Here is a 23,528-nt window from a genome sequence, read left to right on the forward strand (position 1 = left end):
TTAGCCTTACTGTGCATAAAGTGGACTTAAAAATCCAAGTCAATCAATCAATTAAGTGGGATCCGAACCACTGCTGAATAAGCCTCCACTAGGATGAAACAGGAGTTGCTAGATTATAAGGCAACAGCATAGGAGAGGTCTTCAATAGATGCCCGGGCAAACGGAACCGTTATTGATCATACTAATTACACTATGACCAGGATCGATAACGTGCGGAGTCCAGCTTAGTATTCTATGTGACTTTAATGTGACGGTGCAATGCGCAGTGAGAAATTATTTTCCAAGGTTGGCCTATGTGGACATAAAGTAGACTTCAACTTTCCCTCTTTTGTTGCAATGGTGTCGTCTCTCTTCACTACTCGCGTAGTGTTATCGCCTTGTAATTAAGGGGTCCCGGGTTCTTAGACCGTCATTTCTCGAGAGATCGTCTTACAGTGTATGGCAATCCCATGGTAACATCACGTGAGACAACCGACAGAAATTGCTGGTGACATTACGCAGACACGGGTTGGCAACACTAAAAGTACAGAGTCCTTGAAGAAAAGCAGAAAGAAGCAATTTGAAGGAACATTATCAAAAGAAAGAGACGGGGAAAATGGCTTTGAAACAATGGACTTACATAATTAAGAGAAGAAATTTCCCGCCTCCTCCGGCACTTAATTCTCTTTCATCTTCCTTCGGAGGAGTAGGAAGCAAAGTTGCGGACGAAGAGAAGACATCTTCTCTCTTTATTTGCTTTAGGCATTGACAGGACTTTGAATAAATGTTGCAATGGCGTAGAGAACCTTCTCTTTCGTGGAAGAATAATGCTTTACTAATTAATTGGAAAGAACTACTTGGAGAAACGTTTCGGTAGGATCTGGTAAGTCTTCATTCTGTATAAATATCTCAGAAATCATTTTGAAAGCAGTTGGGTTTTGTAAACAAGAAACTACTGAAACTCGCATGTCCATATTAAAACTTCTAACGGTCATCCTAGCAACAATGTACAAGAAAATGTTTCAAAATTGTTGTAGATAAACTTTTTTTTTCAGTTCCATTGTAGGAAGAACACAATACCGCTTATTTAAGCGCACAGTTTGAACACAGTATCCATAATCGAACGCGATGGTATTAACTGTTTACAGCTGTGGTGTGGTTCGGTATGGCGTCTGTCTGTAATGTGGGTCACCCGTGTTCGATTCCCGGGGTGGCTGATTTCGTGCAGCCCCTGCATGGAGCGACACCAAGCTTGCAATAAATGGGTACTTTAAGGCAACTCTGTTTGGTAAAGGCTGGCGGAGTTTCATGATGATCATACCATCTCCACAAATGGCAGAGGTGTGAATATATGGGGTCCTACCTACACGTCCCACATGTGCATTCGGGAAGAAAAGATTACGCTAACAAGATTGATTGAGTTGGTGTTTTAAGTCCATTTATGCACAATAAGGCTAATTGGGACTGGACGTACAGTTTAAAATGGGATCCGAACCACTATGTGCCTCCACCGTGTATCGACCCCGGGACCACACTAACAAGGATAATTCTGATGTGAAAAAGAATTCAGTTCCAACAAATTCTTGTTTATGTTTGAACACCCCCATATTAACAAATGTGGATGAAATAAGAAAATATGAATACGTTATCCACACGTAAAGAAACTTTCTCTTTATGAAGAATTTATACCTCTTTTGAGATATTAATTTGATCATCTTTAATGTAAAACTATACTAAACCCCAATTCTTAAAACATTACGAATAAACACACAATGTTATATTTTACGCAGAAATTCATATTTGTAAAAAAGTAAAGTAATGTGCTCCCCTGTGCTTTGCACGAGTAATATCATACACCAGCATGGATGCGAGACCTAAGCGCCTTGCACTATCACCATTATTGACTACATGTACTTCATCATGTTGAACAGCTACTGTTCTCACATTCACATGTGACCTTGTTACGTCAACACGTTCAGACTTACTTTTTAAACATAACAGTTCATACTTAGCCAAACTAAAAGATAAGCTACTTTGTTCACAAGCCTTTGAGCACTGATCTAGCTGGAGATCATATTGCAAAGACAAATCCCTAACCGTGTTCTCTATTTTATTATCAAAATCCTCAGCTAGGGATACCAATCCTTCATTAACCGTTCGGTCAAGTACCTCTATATCCTTATCAACCTTCTCAGTCCTAGCTATACATTCATTTCTGAATTGAGCAATTTTTAATTTGATCTCTTTGAGATCCTTACTGTGAGCCTAGTGCTAAATGTATAATTCATATATACTTGATGCCTGACCGTGCAAAAAATCGAAAGGAACACAAGACATATTGGAATTTCATTTAGACTATTTGTTTTGTATCTTCGATAATTTTAGTTTTCTAATTGTATAATAGTAATGGGAAATTTATAGGGTATGGGTAAATTAGAAGATTAGACTGAAGGAAACACACAAATATTATCAGCAATGATTGTCATGTGTTTCAAATCTGCTATCATAGCCATTATCCCAATTGGGCAATCATCAACTGATTAATTTGGTTTATTTTACTTCGCTTTTCCGACTAATGGCGGAGATGAGGATGAGTAATGATTAGATGAAATTGATGAAAGGACACTCACAAAGTACACCCATGCCCAGATTCGAACACGGAACCCCTGGAGTCGTAGCGTGCAGTGATAACCATTCCGCCACGGAGGTCAGCCCGCGCAGGAGAGAGAGAAAAGTAATGCATTGGTGAACGAAAGTTGATGATTGGAGAAGGAAAAATAATTGGAAGTAGAAAAGGGAACAAGCATAAAGACTAAGACGACATGAAGAAAAAGGGTGTTCTGGAAAACATCCCCGTTGATGTAATGCAGGCTTCAGAAACTTGGCTGCAACTGCGGAGACCAGCGAACGCTCCGTGCATTGCAAGTTTACCGCCTGCACACTGTGCACCAAGACCTACTCACGAATCAGATAACGAGAGATATTCCCACTAAATAAACGCGACCGACGAAGCCTCCTGTCTCACTCACTTTGTCATTTCCGCCCCTATTAAAAAGCTACAGTACCGCTGCTCTCTCTGCAGTCCACACGTGCATACGGGAGCGCTCTTTTGCAGGATTGCCAGGCCTGAAGATATGAAAGCATACCGAGTCAGCGAAAGAGCGTAGTAGTGCAAGAAACCACGATAATAACAGGGCAAAAATAGACTCCACAATATTGTCCAGACTTCATCGATTTCTGGGCCGACTTCGATTCGCTGAGGTATGCTTTCCCTGAAGAACACTCGTCAAAGACTACTGCGGACGTTGGATCGTCAGTGCTTCGGGTATAAGCAGAGGGAAACATTGACGACACAAGAGCTATGGCTAGAAGGAAGGACTCCAGCGGACCGCACGACGTATAAAATGACCCAGCGGGGTTCTATATGCCGAAACAACTATATCCTAAGTCAAATCACGTGTCAGTTTGCGACGTCACGTAGCTCCGGAATGGGTTCCAGTTTTGAAGAAAGAATTCCTTCTCCACTCCTCGCGCCCTTTTTTCCTTGTAACTGAAGCTTGGTGATACAAGGTTGTAGCTTGCCACTTGAGTGCAGGAGTGTGTAATAGAAGTTGGACGAAACTTTTCAGGGAAAATGTGAAAGGGAGGGGGGAGTTAACACGTGGTTTCGTCGCTCCATTCCTTGGCGTATCATCCAAAATCGTCTTGGAGGATTTTCAGAAATGATGGTAGGAGAAAAGGTGCAAAGGACGCCCAACAGCAGGGCAGATAGTTGATGTCTTACTTTCGTGTAATACTTTCCAGCATATCATTACTAAAATTAAACATCAAAACCCAATTTTTGTCCACATATGTTCATGGTTATGTACACTCATCACTATTTCCTAACATTGAACTTGTCAGATGTATGCCCAATTTGCCTCCGTGGCGAAGTGGTTACCACAGCGCACTGCGACGCCAAGGGTCTCGGATTTGAATCCCGGCCTGACCATGGGTGTTCCTTGTGCGTGTACTTTCATCAAATCATTACTCGTCCTCATCTTCGCCATTAACCAGAAATGACAGAAAATCGAAGTAAAATGAAAAAAATCAAACAATTACTGAATGCCTAATTTTGATAATGGATATTATAGCACATTAGAAACACGTGGCAGTCCTTGCTGATAATTTTTATTTGTTTGCTTCACACATTTCAGCCTCTAAATCGTTCCTACTCTCTAAAGAAAAATAAAATAAAATCGATGAAAAATTTCGTGATCGCAACTGCGAAAATAGAACCCATGTCTTCTCTTTAGAAGTCAAGACATTCTACCGACTGACTATATTCGGTTGAGAAAAATTTTGATTTGTGGGTTGCTTTCATCATGGAATCTTGCATAAATATAAAATCCTCACCCTACCATTTTCTTCGAATTTGTTTCAAAATAGAAATTTATTCAGATTTGACATTTATTATCTACTTCGAGTGCATAACAGTAACCTGAAAACATACACGAGAAAAGCTCCATGTAAAACGATATCATTCTTTCACTTACAGCCTCCCACACAACATCTACTTTTGAATATGATTCTCCTGATGAAGTTCTCAGATCAGTGCTTAGGTAACGTTCAATGATATTCTTACGAAACAGCTTCTGCGGACAAAAGATGGGAGTCTAAATAAAAATTCTTAACATAAATACATCTTTTCTGAAAACAAAAAATGATATTTGTGAGGGTCTACATCGTTACAAAATCAATGCACACGTTGCTTGCAACGTTGTTTGCCATATCATGCAAAAATGAAGTTTGGTTGCTTTTGTTTATTGTACGTAGCTTTACTGCCACTACTGTCTTGTGGCGACGATGAGGGATGGATGAATTGGCAATTACAAACGCACATGACGTCACAACGCAAGTCCCTCAGAGTATTATACTGACATGTCCAGTTGCCAGAGACTCGTTTGTCTGCAAGAATGCAGTTCATGTTGTACTATATGGAAGAGAGATTGTGACTTGAGTGACTTGACAGTTCGCTTCTTACACTCTATAATGCTTTTGGTTGAGGATGAGTGATGATACGATGAAATTTGATGAATAGACACTCGCAAACTCCCCCTGGCAAGGAAACGAACACGGGACCTCGTAGTGCGCCGTGCTAACCACTCTGCCACGAAGGTGGGCCCCATAATGTAAAGATGCGCACAGGATAGTTATGAAACATTCGTATTTTAATCATCAATTGCACGAAACTTCCAGAATCACTTATTGATTTGGAAACAACAGAAATTTCCCTTTTGTTGCGTTATGTAATAAATGTACTGTAATGGCAAATATCACAATTTGATTGTGAAATTGTGAAAAATTCTGACGTGATGGGGGAAAATGGATTTCATTTTTGGAATCAGCGTTCAAAAATACTTCCAGAAACACCTATTGAAAACATCTCAAGTTTTTCTCAAAATGTCGACCAGTGTTATTTATCACGTTACACAGAACAAAAATAGTTAAATAAATATTTCAAAAGGGTTGGGAAATGTATGGTTAGATTGGAGAATTTATTACCACTCTAAGCAATTATACCATAATGGAACTACAAAAGTGAGATGATGATTCAACTTGTCCAGTGTTGAAATACAGATACAATGTGGATTTGATTTTTTTTACAAAGTTTTATTTATTTGTGGTGAAAATGTGTTGAAAATTCTTATAATTGTTGGAGGTGATTTAATTAGCAGAATAGCGTTCAGATAGTTCCAAGTCAGCATAGTGTTAAATGTGTGTGAATTTAAAAGAGAGAAAACAACTGCGTGAACAAGTAATTACCATTTCTTTTTCTATTATTTCCCTATTTTAGAGTTGCAACTTTCTTTTACTGCATATTTCCCAGTTCCGAAAAGCTTTCTGCATCTACTAGAGAAATTCAGCAACCATGCGAGAAAAAAAAACAGGATGTTGGAGGCAAGTTCCGTTCATATTATTTATATTCGAATGGTACACAAATGCTTAAAGAAAACATTATATGCTCATGGGACACGCCTTGAATTCATTTTCCGATTTGCACTAGTAAAATAACAAAATTATCGCAGTATTTGTTTAATAAGTTTAATTGCGTCCATAACATTTATCTCTATTCAATTATGCATCATTGTTTATGGTTCAGACTACTGAATCGAGGCCTTTTTGCTCGATCGTCTGATAGTTCGCACGGATCACGCTCGATGGCTTACGGAATGAACAGTTTCTTCGCTCGAGCGAATAACGCTCGAACATTCAAACGATCGGTATACGCTCGAAGCCCAGTAGTTCAGGTGTAACCATAATTTGTCTGTGGTAGTGGGTCCTTAAATATGGATCGTGAAGTGAAAACGCAGTGAAATTGAATCATCAACTCCATGTTAAAATGTAATTTAGCCTATCTTACCAATACATAGCAATATATGAAAATGAATAGATGATTATGGGCTGAAACTACCAGGACGAATTTTTACACATAAATTTGTACGATTATTGTCACACTGAAATGAAACGAGGGTTGTACCTAAAAGTAATGCAAAAGTGGTCATAACCTCTTTATTAACTAATGTAGATTGTTCAAATTGCACATGTAGTTGGAGTGACTCTTCCTCTATACAATCCAGCTACTCAACATAGTTTCCATTTAAAGCGATGCATTTGCGCCATCGTTGCACCCAACTCTCGAATCCTCTTTGAAAGAAGTCCGGTGTGCACTGTTGTATCCAATTCTTCACAGCCACTTTCACCTCGTCTAAGTCATCAAATCGTTGTCCCCGAAGACTGTCCTTCTTGGGACCAAACAAGTAGAAGTCGGAAGGCGCCAGATCTGGGATGTACGGTGGATGGGGAACCACGGACCAGCCCAATTTGCCGATCACCTGATTTGTTGCCAAAGAGGTGTGTGGTCGCGCCTTGTCATGGTGAATGTGGATCGCTTTCAGATTCTTGTGCGGTCTCTTCCTCTCCTCCTTATGGCTTCTCTAAGCTTATGGAGTGTCTTAATGTACCACATTGTGCCCACAGTTCAGTTTTTCAGCAAGCTCACGGATTGTGACATGTCTGTCTGCACGAATCAACTCATCCACTCGCTGACGATTCGTGTCAGAGGTCGCCGTTGATTGTCTCCCACTGCGCGGTTTGTCTTCAATACTGGTTTCCCCTTCTGTAAACTTCTTCATCCAACTGTGTACATTGCTCTTGTCAATGGTATCATCTCCGTACACATTCTGTAGCCTTCTGTGGATGTCTGACAGCCTGCACCCCTCCTTCGTCAAGAACTCGATGACAGCACGTTGCTTCTGCTTAGTATCCATTATTCACGTGCAAGGGAAAAAAAGATTCTGAAACACCTGTATAGAGAAAGAGTCACTCCAACTGCATTTGCAATTTGAACGATCTACATCAGTTAATAAAAATGTTATGACCACTTTTGCATTACTTTCAGCACGACCCTCGTATCTGATATTCTATATATTCGAGCGTGGAAGATTCGATCGAGTATTTTCGAGCGAAAGTGGTTCAATGCAGTACCCTAGTCTGGTTAATTGATTTTTGTTTCATAGTGAATGCACATGATTTAGAGGCTCTTATCAAACGAACATAGCACTCGGACGATTTGATAAAATAGTTACATCTCATTAATAAAGTATATTTAGTATATCCCACATAACCTTGAATCTTGTCAGGTTACAAATGAACTGGAGAGAAGGGAGTATGTGGATGTAGTCTGTGTGTCTGTGTTTCAATCGTTAACAAATTTTAGACTTCACAAATGTGTTTGGAATTGATAAACAAGTGTAAAATGTGTGTTTTTAATTTAAAATAACATTCATTTATACTAATTGACATTTCTCTATTTCAAATACCATAGGGACCATTTAATTATGATATTGGATAGTGCTCACATGCAATATTGGGCAAATGTTTGTTTAATTCGTAAATTGGAAGAGATCATTAACTTAAATTACTTTGGTAAGCAACGTGCGATTTACATAATAGAACGTATATTATGACATATTGCAATACATTAAGTAAACATACATTACCATTAGATGGTTATTACCTTGTAACAAAATTTTTAGAATTATAAAGGAAATATTTGTACTGGCAAATCATGCTGCGCCTTTCTTATGTTCTTGTATTTTTTTAACTTTGTTCAGATCTCCGCAAAACGTATTTATATTTTACTGTGATATATATAGGCACACAAATGGTTTGGTAGTACAAGGCACAAGCCTAAATCTCGACAATGTAAAGGAATTTCTAATTCTAATATGAACCACAATGTGTCTCAACCGGGTATCGAACACATTATTCCTTTATCACATACGCGAGGGCGTTACCACTATGCCATCGAAGTGGTCCCCTGATTTAACGGTTTCGGCAATTTTTACTGTGGTTTGTTATCTGCGAAAGTAGGTTATATATATGTGTGTGTGTGTGTGTGTGTGTGTGTGTGTGTGTGTGTGTGTGTGTGTGTGTGTGTGTGTGTGTGTGTGTGTGTGTGTGTGTGTGTATGTTCAGTGTTTTCTGTGCTTAAATGTGAATTAAATTATGAATTTATATTTTACTGTGATATATACACGCACACACACAAATGGTTTGGTAAGACAAGGCACAAGCCTAAATCTCTACCATGTAAAGGAAGAGTTAAATAAATTTTAAAAAATAGGATGTATTAGTATGGAGTTCTATCTCCAGGGTGACGTCTTCTCGAGACACATTCTCGAAGCCAAGCCTATAACGAGCTTCCAAGAGATTTTTTTTTCCAAACTGAAAAGCGGTCACTCATAACGATGCTCTTGTTGTTCCGCTTCTCAATCTTGCTCCGAACATTGTCGACATTCTTGTCATCTCCAACCGACGTCCAGCGTTCCTTCCCTGAAACGGTCCAGGGACCTTGGATGCGGCTTCCAGAGCACGTACGCTTCCTAAACCGTATTGATCCCCGAAACTAAGGTTGTTTTCCATTTTGTGTCTCCTGTTCGGAAGTGATACCGCTGGAAGCTGGCAGTTGCCATGAATAACAACATTTGGAGCACAATCCTGCACGGCGTCGCTCACGAACAGAGAAAATAGCATTGAAAAGTCTGGTGTCATCTCTCTGGTTCTTTTATTCTTGTGCACATCCTTCTATCATTTTTCGCAGGCTGCCACTGTGACGGATGAAGTGAAGAGTGGGTCGTGATAAATGGGGTTGATTTGATGTCCAGGATTACCACAAGTGTGCCTTCTGGTGAATATTGCTCTTGATTTTTTTTAACATTACAACTTTTTTCCTTCATGAACTTATCTGATTCACACACCAATACTTTGTGTAATAATCAGGATGGATAAAAAAGCACGATGTTTACTTTAAAAAAAATATTTTTGATGATGTTTATCATTTAAATCGATTTTTTTCTATTTAAATCATTTTTTAAATAAAAAAAACACGCTTAAAATTGCTTGTATGTTTTTTCGCACCATACATATAGATATTTCTTTTATATACAAAAATGATTTTTCTGGTAAACGGCCTGTAAAAATTTTGAACAGTTTCTGATACTGTAACATGTTTATTTACAGTTTAATGATAATGGCACTATTTACGGTAAACATGACTAGTATTTTGTATATCATTCCGCACAAAATGTTTGCTCTTTTTGCCTAAAAAAAATTATTGAATTTTAAATCCAGATAAATTTAAATGTGTTTACAGATTACATATTACATTTCCTTTCGTATGAGCAGTACATATATTTTGTTTCATTTCTCTTCCTTTCTTAAAAGCCTGATGTGGTTATGACATCGCGCTACGACGCCAGGGGTCCCGGGTTCGAATTCCGGCCTCCTTCGTAAATTTCATCATATCATTTGTCGTACATGTATTCGCTATTAGCGAAAAGTTTCAGAAAAGCAAAGTTTAAAGAAACAAATGAATCAATCCATCATTATAAATATTTTATCAAGACTAAATGAACATGAGATAATTCCTGGTAACCTTCTAAGGTTTTGTGTTTGTCTGATTTATCGTTGTTTTGTGCAACTTTTGACTAATGAGTACTTCAGAGCATCGTATCAGTCTGAATATGTGATGTATATATTTAACAACAACTCGTATTTATGCATATCATGTATACAATAGTTGAAGTACAGACCCCCTATATTTTACTCGCATCATACAAACCAATCTAGTGCTATGCGACCAATCCATTATTCAATAGTTAAATATACTATGTAGGACAATATCAATACCAACTTGCATGTCCGATATTGAATCAAGCTTGTATTGTCATTGAAAACAAACAGTGCAAAACACCAATCTAATATCAACACACGATAAGCTATACCAAATTGACTTAATAAAATCGCCCAATGTCTACAAATCTAGAAGTTCGTACAATTAATTTATTCGACGTTAGAAGAAAAACAAACTAGTGAGAATTACGTAGATGTGTGAGTGTGAAAGGGTGCAAAGTATCCATATATTCTGACGCATCCATCAATTTCAAATCAGGCATTCATACACACAAACGAACACGCACGCACACCTATCTCATGGCATAGTTGTTGCCTTGTAATTATCGTAAGTCCCAGGTTTGTTCTTCGGTGGGGGTGCATTTCACAGGTATTCGTATTCCACTTTAAACTGTAGGTCCAGTCCCGATTAGCCTAACTGTGCAGAAAGTGGACTTAAAACACCAACTCAATCAATCAATTAATCTTCTTTTGCACAAAACGGACTTGAAACAAGGGTTGTTGAAGGTCCAGGAATTTTAAATAAATTCAATTCCGGTCCAGGAGAGAAAATCAGCAAGCGTAAATGAATTCTGGACCGTAAAGAACCTTTTTATCTGTAAAGTATTTCAGTTCGGTCCAGGAACTTCTTTTTCCGGATAAATTTATATACGGTCCAGGAATTTTCTTTCCCGAATGAACATAAGTACGGTTGAGGAACCTCTTTTCAATGTAACAATACGCAATTTGGACCGAATTTAAATTGTGCGAGAAAAAAGGTTCCGATCCTGTTTTAGAACCCCAAAGAAACCATCAGAATTTATGGGTTTTTGAACCTTTAACAACACTGCTTGAAACAAATTTTAATATACACACCCAGTCACACACCAATCATGCACACACCTCGTATGTGATACTTTGTCATACTTCGGGGTCATTGATACAATTGCCTACTTCCTAGTTACGTAATTCGACATTTGTCGTGTTATATTTATCGAGGACTCTTAAAAATTCTTGCAGCAAGGTTATGTCCCATGGAACTCAGGAACTATGACGAAAGATCCCAATTCAGGAACGGATAATTTCAAGTGGAAAGTTCTCAGCTCAGGAACCGATGCCTCGGGAGGAAATGGGTAGAGGTAAGGACCGGGTTTCTAGAGATTCTTATTGTTACTGCACGTTAATTTGAAATACTATGAACATATACACCGAGTGCTCACTGAATTGCAACCACTCCTCCAAACAACAAGGAACCGCACAGCAGCTGCTCTGACCACCCCGACCGGAAGTATCGTGGTGAATGTATAGACACAATACTACACGTTAGTCGAACAGAACACGTTAAAATGCGAGGCGTTTAGGATTTAACGTCGTTCTAAAATATCCAACTGGTAAAGACCAGTTCCTGAGATGACATTGTTTTCATTGAAATACCCATAGTTCCTCAGTTGGGAAGTATTCAATCGGGAATAAATCTTGTAGCAATAGCCTCGTCTAGTTCGTTGCCCTTTTGGACACTAGGTGTAGTGCAGGTGTATCCCAGTGTCAGGATGATGGAAGGAAATTACGTTGAACCAAGTAGACGGATAGCGGTGTTCAAGTTTAGAAGATTCAACAAATGCCTGTCTGCTGCTTTGAACGTTCATTTGATTAGTTAGCACACACCACGTGACCATATACCAACATTACACTGCTCCAGAACATGGTGCAAACGGTGCAAACACCAAATACACTACTTGTCACCAAACCAACGAAGTAGACGAGTAGGTGCTGCACCGTGTAATCAACTAAACGAGCGAGTGCAGAAAGAGTCTAAAAGTGCAGCGAACTAGAAGGGGCTGATATGAAGGTTCAACAAGCATATACCGGGTGGTCCAAAAGTTCCTAACGATCACATATCATGAGAAATACACATCGAATCGGAAAACGAAAAAATACGTGTTTAATAAGTGAAAGAAAGCTATTGAATGATATCACACTTGATTCCCCACCCCCGCCCCCTGGGGGTGGGGCGGGGAGCAACTGTGAAATTTTAAATAGAAACCCCCATTTTGTATTGTAGAATCGGAAAGAGGACTTCATTCCGAGTCCAACAAGCTATCAACCATCCTCCTAGCTCAATTAGGAACGGAGATATGTTGATTTTAAATTTTAGAAAAAAGAAAAAAAAGAAATAAAAAAACGTGAACATTTTATAAAACCCCAAAAAAATCAAAGGGACGTATCTCTGCCCCTAATTGAGCTAGAGTGAAAGCGATTCGGAATTCAAGACCTTTCAATAGAGTAAGTACTATATGGAAAGGGGTATACTCTATTGAAAGGTCTTGACATGCAGATTCCGAATCTGCAATCGCTTTCACTCTAGCTCAATTAGGGGCAGAGATACGTCCTTTTGAATTTTTTTGGGGTTTTATGAAATTTCACCTTTTTTTCTTTCTTTTTTTTCTTTTTCGAAAATTTAAAATCACCATATCTCCGTTCCTAATTGAGCTAGGAGGATGGTTGATAGCTTGTTGGACTCGGAATGAAGTCCTCTTTCCGATTCTACGATACAAAATGGGTTTCTATTTAAAATTTCACAGTTGTCCCCCGCCCCACGCCCAGGGAGCGGGGATGGGGAATGAAGTGTGATATCATTCAATAGCTTTCTTTCACTTATTAAACACGTATTTTTTCGTTTTCCGATTCGATGCGTATTTCTCATGATATGTGACCGTTAGGAACTTTTGGACCACCCGGTATATAATTGTGTATTGTTCTTATTGAGCGTCGCATTTCTTCTACTTTTGGCTAATCACGACCACAAAAATGAATGATGAAATTGATGACGAGACTCACAAAACACCCGGGATTTAAACCTAGGGACCTCGGCAGCCAGTTCAAAAATCGACCACTTAACTCCACCGAACAGGTGAAAAATATTCTAAGTATATTGTTCGGAAAGGTTCAGAAGCACCGGCATACAATATTTATATGAGCCTCGCTACAGCTTCAATCACAACCCATGAAAGAACGTGTCAGGGCAAAATATACGAGTACTGAACTTGATTGTGGTGTGTAACATACGTCACAGTGGGACACCATAAATCACATACCAACACGTTCGGACTGTTGCAGGAGGGAGACACGAACGAAGAGGATGTTATGTGGGTGATGGTTTAATAGGCAGAAAGCTAACATTAAACATTTTTACGGTCGCACGCTTCTACCAAATATGAGTACAGGTACATCACCTAGGTCTTTGTTTTGGGCGATTTTTATGAGTTTTTCCGTCAAAAAAGCACAGACAGGATAGTCAATATGACTCATCAATGTTACGTGATTTTATATTTTTGACTTGTTTACTGATTTCCTAATATGTTGGAGACTTGCATATCAATGGCGATGCCAGTGGGTGGGCAAGGTAACACGCCAGTCCGCAACTTTATAACTCCAGTGGAAAACATTATTCCATATTTTATGTTAAACTAAATAATCAAACATATCTCCTTGCTTTTTTTTAAAGGATCGGAAAGTCTCATTCTCACCCAATGAGTCACTTATGCTAGAGAATGAGATCTTGAAAGTTCATACCTCCTCCTCTATCACTCCGCTATTTTTGCTATTTTTTCACTGGTGATGTTACTAATGTAAAAATGTATATTTACTGTATGTTTAAATAAATGTACACATTGCAACCTCAAGAAAACAACGTGTAGTGGGCAAATGTGCTGCGTAATCTACTCTAAATACTAAGTAAATATATGGATAGAAATTAGATCTGGGTTCGTTGCAAATAAGATGTTTATGTTATGTTAGTGTATGTACCAAAGGAAAATCACTTTTGCAGAAAACCTCATGGAATGATCCGAGCCTCATTTTATGGGACGACTCGATGTGTATGACGCCATTTATGTGATGCTCAAATATATAAACACACACACACAGATGTACGTATATACAGTGCCGGATCTACGAGCATCAAAATCCCGCAGTGTGGGTGGGCGGGGGGGAGACAAGTAAGCCTTTAGGGGGCCCTCAGCAATTGTCATAGTGGAGGGTTCGTATATGGGTATGTAAAAAACAAGCATAGTTCCTCAGGGGTACAGAAACGAATACAATATATACAGGTAAAAGAAAAGTTATATTCCTTGTGCATATAGCACCGTGCTATGAAGGCACATTTAAGGAATGTGGGGGTAGGGCCACCTTGGAGGTGATGTGATCAGCACCACGCTGCGACTGCCTTTACCAACAGCCCTCCCGCGGATACCATTTGAGTTGAGGTTGGGTGGGCCCTAGAGCCGCTTTATACGGGGACAAAGCCGAAACAATTTTGACCTGAGATCACCCACCCCAGATTTCCCGCGTGGCAGTCAGACTAGAATCAAATCAGGCTAGAATTTTACGAGAAATGCAGGGGTGAAGGTTGCTTCAACCTATTTTTAATCAGGAAAATTTTATGACTGCATGATTGCAACAAATGAATCATTTTTCCAAGTGTGAGAAAACAGTATACTATATATCACATAACCCACTTGCCATTTTTTTTTAGTTTGGTGTGTGTGTGTGGGTGGATGTAGGTAGAGGGTCACTTTGGTAATATCTTGCAAGGGGGGGGGGGGGCAAGACTTGCATATCCGGCACTGGCCACATGTGACGTGAGGGCTCCCGGGTTCGAATCCCGGGCTATCAATGTCCATATACAGGGTGTCTCATAAGTAATAGCGCAAACTGACACAGATGAAAGTACACGATCATAGAAGCAAAAAAGTCTAAGTAAACATGGGTCTGCAAACGAGCCGTTTTCGAGATAATCGCGAATGTGTAATTACAAGCCAGTAGAAGAGGAATGCGCTAACGTCAATCGCTATTTAATATTCGCAATTCATTTGCACGTACTTAGAACTTATTTGCACGGGTTTTAATTAATTCGCATGTACTTAGAATTCATTTGCAAGTACTTAGAATACTTTACATTTATGTATTTGCATGTTTATAACTTTTTATGAATATATATTTATTTATTTTATGAAAAATATGTATATAGAAGGTAATTAGAGGTACTAAACGGTATGCATATGTTTTTATATTCATTACTGCAAAGTATGTAATGTATGAAACTATAATAATTAATGTTTATAGTATTGAAAATAAGTTTTCTATGGTTTATGAACCGCTATGAACGGTGGTAATGGGTGTAGGTACAGGTCCAATTACGATTGGGGACGGTCCCGGTACTCGAACCCGCGATATGTAATGTTATTAATTAGTACTATGCAGTAATTTCATCATGTTATGAAACACGATGGTGCAACACGCTAGACAGAATACTGTATCCGAATCTCGACTCCGCTCTGATGCCAGACAGACAAGGGGAACTCTGCGCAGGTAGACGAGAAAGGAATTTTTGGGGAAGCGAGCTCAAGGTCAAATGACGTCACAACGTCAGAACAAAGAAGGAATCTGAATCACCAATCAGAGAACGCGTCGGTAGATTTTCAGAACCGGTTTTTTCAAGGTTAACCAGTACGCAATAACAGGGGAAAGCTATGCAATACTGTAGGGCAGGGGAGGTATTCAACCAGACAACAAAGAATGTCTGGAATGCACAGCAAGGGTCAAATCTCTGAAGCTATGCGGTTTCCGCCGCCAATTAATATTCCGCTCAGGTTTGCCTCCAAGGCACAGGACGCTTTAGCGCAGGGTTTTTTATCTGTACTATGAAGAAGGGAGAGCTATTAGGGACGGGGCCTACAGTTTTCACCATTTGCTTTTATCACGGGGTAACGAACCTAGGACCCTTTGATTATTGATTTAGGTAGTAAATGTATGTTACTGTGTGCTATTTAACTTAATTTTGAGTTTATTTTTTACCAAACTTTGACTTTATGTCAAACATTTTCACAGCTTATCCTTATTTTTACAAAAATAACACTATTTGTACTATTCAGGCAACATTTTTTATTAAATTTTGGACTCGCAAAAACATTTTTTTCAATTTTTAACTTATTATTTTACAATTTTATGTTAATTTTTTTACCAAAATAACACTATTTGTACTATTCAGGCAACATTTTTTATTAAATTTTGGACTCGCAAAGACATTTTTTCAATTTTTAACTTATTATTTTACAATTTTATGTTAATTTTTTTACCAAAATAACACTATTTGTACTATTCAGGCAACATTTTTTATTAAATTTTGGACTCGCAAAGACATTTTTTCAACTTTTAACTTATTATTTTACAACTTTAAGTTAATTTTTTACCAAAATAACACTATTTGTACTATTCAAGCAACATTTTTTTATTAAATTTTGCACTCACAAAAAACATTTTTTCAATTTTTAACTTATTATGTTACAATTTTATGCCTATTTTTTACCAAAATAACACTATTTGTACTATTCAGGCAACATTTTTTATTAAATTTTGGACTCGCAAAGACATTTTTTTCAACTTTTAACTTATTATTTTACAACTTTAAGTTAATTTTTTACCAAAATAACACTATTTGTACTATTCAAGCAACATTTTTTTATTAAATTTTGCACTCACAAAAAACATTTTTTCAATTTTTAACTTATTATGTTACAATTTTATGCCTATTTTTTACCAAAATAACACTATTTGTACTATTCAGGCAACATTTTTTATTAAATTTTGGACTCGCAAAGACATTTTTTTCAACTTTTAACTTATTATTTTACAACTTTATGTTAATTTTTACCAAAATAACACTATTTATACTATTCAGGCAACATTTTTTATTAAATTTTGGATTCACAAAGACATTTTTTTCAACTTTAAATTAATATTTTACAATTTTATACCTATTTTTACCAAAATAACACTATTTATACTATTCAGGAAAGACTTTTAGATATATTTTCGACACACAAAGTGTGTTTTTTCAACTTCTATCTGTTTATTTCACAAGTTTATACCTATTTTTAACCTAAATAACACTATTTATACTATTAAGGAAAGACTTTTAGTTATATTTTCGACACACAAAGTGTGTGTTCTCAACTTCTATCTGTTTATTTCACAAGTTTAGGCTTATTATTACCAAAATAATACAATTCAATCTGTTCAGGAAAGACTTTTAGTCGCATTTTCGACGCACAAAGTGTGTGTTCTCAATTTCTATCTGTTTATTAGGCTTATTAGTACTCAAATAACATTATTTATACTATTCAGGCAACATTTTTTATTAAATTTTGGACTCAGAAAGATATTTTTACAACTTTTTAACTTATTATTTTACAAGTTTATACCTATTTTTAACCTAAATAACACTATTTACACTATTCAGGAAAGACTTTTAGTTACATTTTCGGCACACAAAGTGTGTGTTCTCAACTTTTATTTGTTTATTTCTCAAGTTTAGCCTAATATTTACTCAAATAGCACGATTTGATCGTGTCTTTTATTACATTTTGGACACACACACACACACACACACACACACACACACACACAGAGAGAGAGAGAGAGAGAGAGAGAGAGAGAGAGAGAGAGAGAGAGAGAGATTTTCCAAGTTTACAGGATTATTCTCTAGTTTACTCAAATAACACAATTTAATCCAGTCAGGAAGGATTTGTTATTATATTTTGGATGCACAAAGAGAGGTTTTCAACTTTTTTATTGATTTTTTGCAGGGTATGTATTAATTTTTATTTATTTTGTTTTGTATCATATATACATTTACAAATTTTTAACTTAGAGTTTAGTATTTATTTATTTTTTCAAAAACACTAAAAAAAAGTACTTTTAGCTAAAATGTAAGCCACAGAATATATTATTATTATTATTATTATTATTATTATTATTAGGGTTTACTGATTTCCACTATGCTATTTTTGGTTCTGTATTTCTATATGTATTTATTTAGGGCAGGTTACGCCTGCCACGTAGGAAAGTTTGTTTATTTTAGAGTTTGCTGAGTATTTTGTTACTGCTATACTAGGTAAAAGTTTTCTAAATATACCAGATAGAGCTCTATATACTTTTGTTTTTGCTATTTTGGAGATGATGCGATCAGCACCACTCTCCATCTGCTTTTTATTTTATGTACCCAATATTATTTTGAAGCTTAGTGAATTCTAGAGCCTAATTATGCAGGAGAGAGGACTTGAAAATTTTGATCTCAGACAACCCACAACTATTTGTCAGAGTATTTTAAAGGATATTTTATACTTATTATGTGCCACTAGAATATCAAAGCTTGCTTAATTTTTATGTCTGTAACGCATTTATTGTATTTCTAGCTAAGGCTTACTGGATAAAGTACACGAAATGTTTATCATTTCGACTATTTACTTTTATACGAGGCCAAATTTTTAGTGTAACGAAAATTATTGTGTGTCTATAAAGACTGAAATCCCTTTACCGATGGGTCCATAACTGGACGCTTACCAACATTGTTTCTTTTTTAAAAAATATATATAACCATTTATCAATATATTCTCAATTCACAGGACAAGACGAAGTTCACAGACGACTGACTATATGGACCATAGGTCCACTTGCTAAACTTTTTTTCTATGCTAGAAGAATAATTTAGCCTTATAGCCTTTTTCAAGGTATTTTTGAAGTATTACTGGTTTTTTGGGTGCATCAACATTTGGGTTATTTCTATTTTCTTTATTATACGAGGTTTATTTTTTACTCTAAGATCAATATATGTCTCCGAGGACTAAAATACATTTATTGAAGCTAAAAGCTTAGGCTGTAACTAGGGACTTAGCATGTATATCGACAATTTATAGGACAACACGAACCTTACAAAGGATTATAGGTGATGTAGGCCCACACGCCAGAGCTTTGTTAACCTGCAAGAAGCATTTACGAGGAAATGAGGTTGATTTTTTACTGTTTCACAAGAATGCTATCTTTTATACACTCAATATTTGCTTTTCAAGTAACTACATGTACCAGAAGCACTTACAGGCCAACTCTAACTAGACTTCGACTTATTCGATATCAGGTGCTAAATTTATAAAGAACTATGATTGTGTATATTTCTGAGGAAGTACGCAAAAGCAGATTACCAGATTAAAGTATCTGAAAAACAGATTTTTCTATGTAAGTATATTTTTATTGACTGGCTTATTTAACAGATCAAACAGAAAGACGGCAAAATTCACTAAATGTAGGTGATTGCATGAAAATAACTAGATCAAGGGGTGACCAACAGTGAGCTGAATGTATATATAGAGGGTTGCGCTCTATTATTCTCACCTTCGCTGGATTGGCGAAGGAACGCACTTGTGGGCGGTAGAACCTGAACGGGCTCCATCATGGCATCGGAGACTCGAAGCAGATGTTTTGGAGGATGAACCCAAGTAGGGTCATAGGCGCTACGAGCAATTTGGTCATTGCTTTTTATATGAGGAACCAATTTGGCCCACTCCCAAAATTAACTTAGTTTGCTTATAACTTATGAAATTTGAAGTCTGCACAAGATCCGATGACAAAATCTAAAATTGTAACAACCCTGCCAGGGACTTGAACCCTGGACAGATAGGTTAAAAGCCTAGCGCTATACAAACTAAGCTACCTGCATTTTTAAAAAGTTAGTTATGTTAAGAAATATATTGAAACACCTGAGAACACTCTTGGTCTGGTTCGACAGAGAAGGAGACAACATTTCTAAATTTTTACAGACTGGGTGTATTTTTCCACTATAGAGGCCTTCACTATATGTAATTCGAAACGCTAAAGTTCAGCTAGCTTCCAAAATTGAGGTAAAGATTGTGTTTGGCGAGATTAACAAGTTACAATTATATCCAGTTACGGACAAATAAAGCTAAAACTCTTAGATTTACTGTACTAGCCAAGTTTTAGTAATATTTTATTCACTTTAGTACAAATACCAAAGAAATAGGTATATTTTATTTATAATTTGACAAAATGTACTAGTATTTAATTTACAAAGTTAGGTAAAAAGCAGTATTTTTTAAAAATATTGTTACTGCCTTCAAATTTTATGTCATTTAGCCACTAACAACTGATTTACACTGTTTGGCATCCTTTAAATAGGAAAATAAGGAATTATTTGTTTATTATTTTTACTTTATATTTATATTTATTTAAGAAAACAATTCTACAGTTTAACTTAATTTTAACAAATTGTTACTAATTTATATATCAAAGTTATGTTATTTAGAGTGTATCAAGGCGTATAAAGTTAATATTTGTACTTATCAGTTCAACTAACAATTATATTTTACACACAAAAGATGATGTTTACAGTTAAATTACTTGAATCAGAGAATAATATTTTACAGTAATTGATTCATTCAGCACTAGTCAGTACTTTTATGCTTCAGAAAGTTTTCTTAATTTTCTATTACGCATGCTATTTTGGGCTATTTTTAAAATGTATTTCTAAGGCAAACTGGTTTAATTTTCTGCTTATAATGCAAAGTTGACATAGTTTTCGCACAATGCATTGTACATTTGTTATATTCTCTACTTACAATTCAAATATTATGCTTATTTAATGTATAACTAACTAACTCTCTAGCCTTCTTAAACCCGAAGGTTCATGGCTGCAGCAACACATGCCTTTCATCTGTCCCTGTCCTGAGCAAGATCTATATACTCCTTTCCTTCCCTACCAATTTCCTTTTGGTCCATCTCTACATTATCCCTCCATCTTTGTTTTGGTCTTTCTATTGGTCTTTTACCATCAGGTTTCCCAACAAGAATCCTGTATACTCTTCTTTCCTCTCCCATTTGTACCACAGGATCTACACACCTAAGTCTTTTTGATTTAATCATTCTAATAATATCTGGACATGAATACAAATTATGTACTTCCAAATTATGTAACCTTCTCCACTCATCTGTCTCCTCATCTGTTTTAGGTCCAAATATTTTCCTAAGGATTTTATTTTCAAATACTCTCAATTTATGTTCCTCTTTTCAATGTAAGGGACCAAGTTTATTTACTGTATTTAACTTTTATTTTTTGTAATTAACAAAAATTAAAAGCTTATACTGTAGTTATTATATCTTTTTCTATCAGCTTATTTTGAAATTAATATTATTAGGTATAGTCTTTGATTTATAACTATATTGCTTTTTTTATCAATTTATCTAAGAGTACACGCAGACAAACACATGTGTTCACACTTTTATGTAAATAGATATGCCATTTTTCAATATTTTAGTATGAAGATTGCACTTTAGCTATTTAAGCAAGGGTAGGAAAGGTAGGATTTCTGAGAATTTGTTGCAGGATTTTGTTGTCCAAGTATAGATGAGAACTGAGCTGGGAGACTGTTTTGAACCTTTTCATGAGAGTTTGCATGTGAACTGTATGCAAATTGAGCACTATTGACTGTGCATGCTTCTAAGTTTTGCTGTTATTTTACATCAAGTCTGTGAGACTGTAGTCAGTTTTCCCATTTCAAGTAGTTTTTATTGATTGTATTTGTATATGTTGTGGGGACTTAGCAGTTTTATGTTATGAGTCAGTTTGTTGTAGAATATTTTTACATGATTGTTTTGAGATATTGAGTGTCTGCTGTTTTACTTGTAATTATTTTCCTTCTTGTGTTGTGTATTTGACTATATTTTGTCCAAGTTCGTAGTATTTAGAATAATTGTTATTGACTTGTAGATGTAGGGAGTAATAATCCTTTGCAAGATGCCCTATACTTTAGTCTGAATATTATTCTTAGTGTTCACTTTTGAAGCCTTAGTATTCTGGTAGTATTATTAATGTAGAGGTAAATTAGGCTGAAACGTAGGCATTTTTCTGATAAATTATACTCACTTAGTTGTTTCAGCAGGTAGAAGTTGCATGATGGTTTACTGCCGATGATGTTCATTTGCTCTTCTTATGTACTACGTATGATGTAGCTTATTTGAGTAATTGGAATTTTGTACTGAAAATAAGATTGCTTGTCTATCTTATTCCTATGTTTTTACTCTATCCTATGACTTGGAAGAATCTAGATATATATTGTGCTTGCAGTTTTATGTTTCTCTAAGGTTTCAGCTATGTAGTTCAGCTATGTAGTTTCTTAAACTGTGCTATGGGTGTGACTATTGATTTCTCTTTCTGGATGCCATGTTGGTTTCTGTGTATTCCTCTTGCTGCTTGAATTTGACTTAGGTTGTTTGCTATTTTCTTAGATCTTTATTTGTTTATTTGTTCAGTATTTTTTATTTTTTTTGCATTTTAATTACTTTAATTTTACATTAACTAACATATTTTACTTTAACAACAGAAGAATTTAATCTAGTATAAAAACTTCTACTAACAAAAATGTACTATTATAACTTTTAATTTTAGAAAATTGTATTTTTAAAACTTTAACTTTGAAAAATTGATTTTTAATTACTTTAATTTTACATTAACTAACAAATTTTACATTAACAACAAAATAATTTGCCCTAGTATAAAAACTTCTACTAACAAAAATATACTATTATAACTTTTAATTTTATAAAATTGTATTTTTAAAACATTAACTTTGAAAAATTGAATTTTAACACATTTGGACTTTAACAATGTACTTTGAATTTTTTTATGTAAAAGAATATTTAAAAAATAAAAAATACTGAACAAATAAACAAATAAAGATCTAAGAAAATAGCAAACAACCTAAGTCAAATTCAAGCAGCAAGAGGAATACACAGAAACCAACATGGCATCCAGAAAGAGAAATCAATAGTCACACCCATAGCACAGTTTAAGAAACTACATAGCTGAACTACATAGCTGAAACCTTAGAGAAACATAAAACTGCAAGCACAATATATATCTAGATTCTTCCAAGTCATAGGATAGAGTAAAAACATAGGAATAAGATAGACAAGCAATCTTATTTTCAGTACAAAATTCCAATTACTCAAATAAGCTACATCATACGTAGTACATAAGAAGAGCAAATGAACATCATCGGCAGTAAACCATCATGCAACTTCTACCTGCTGAAACAACTAAGTGAGTATAATTTATCAGAAAAATGCCTACGTTTCAGCCTAATTTACCTCTACATTAATAATACTACCAGAATACTAAGGCTTCAAAAGTGAACACTAAGAATAATATTCAGACTAAAGTATAGGGCATCTTGCAAAGGATTATTACTCCCTACATCTACAAGTCAATAACAATTATTCTAAATACTACGAACTTGGACAAAATATAGTCAAATACACAACACAAGAAGGAAAATAATTACAAGTAAAACAGCAGACACTCAATATCTCAAAACAATCATGTAAAAATATTCTACAACAAACTGACTCATAACATAAAACTGCTAAGTCCCCACAACATATACAAATACAATCAATAAAAACTACTTGAAATGGGAAAACTGACT

The 23,528-nt window shown here is 35.9% G+C and overlaps 1 pseudogene; it reads right to left on the reverse strand.

Annotated features, from left to right (window-relative positions):
- Nucleotides 1-6,974: 6,974 nt before the first annotated feature.
- On the reverse strand, nt 6,975-7,289 carry LOC145978724 (protein GVQW3 pseudogene; annotated as a pseudogene).
- Nucleotides 7,290-23,528: the final 16,239 nt, after the last annotated feature.

Source organism: Lepisma saccharinum, chromosome 25, assembly GCF_977018435.1.
Source record: "Lepisma saccharinum chromosome 25, izLepSacc3.1, whole genome shotgun sequence".
Lineage (NCBI taxonomy): Eukaryota > Metazoa > Arthropoda > Insecta > Zygentoma > Lepismatidae > Lepisma > Lepisma saccharinum.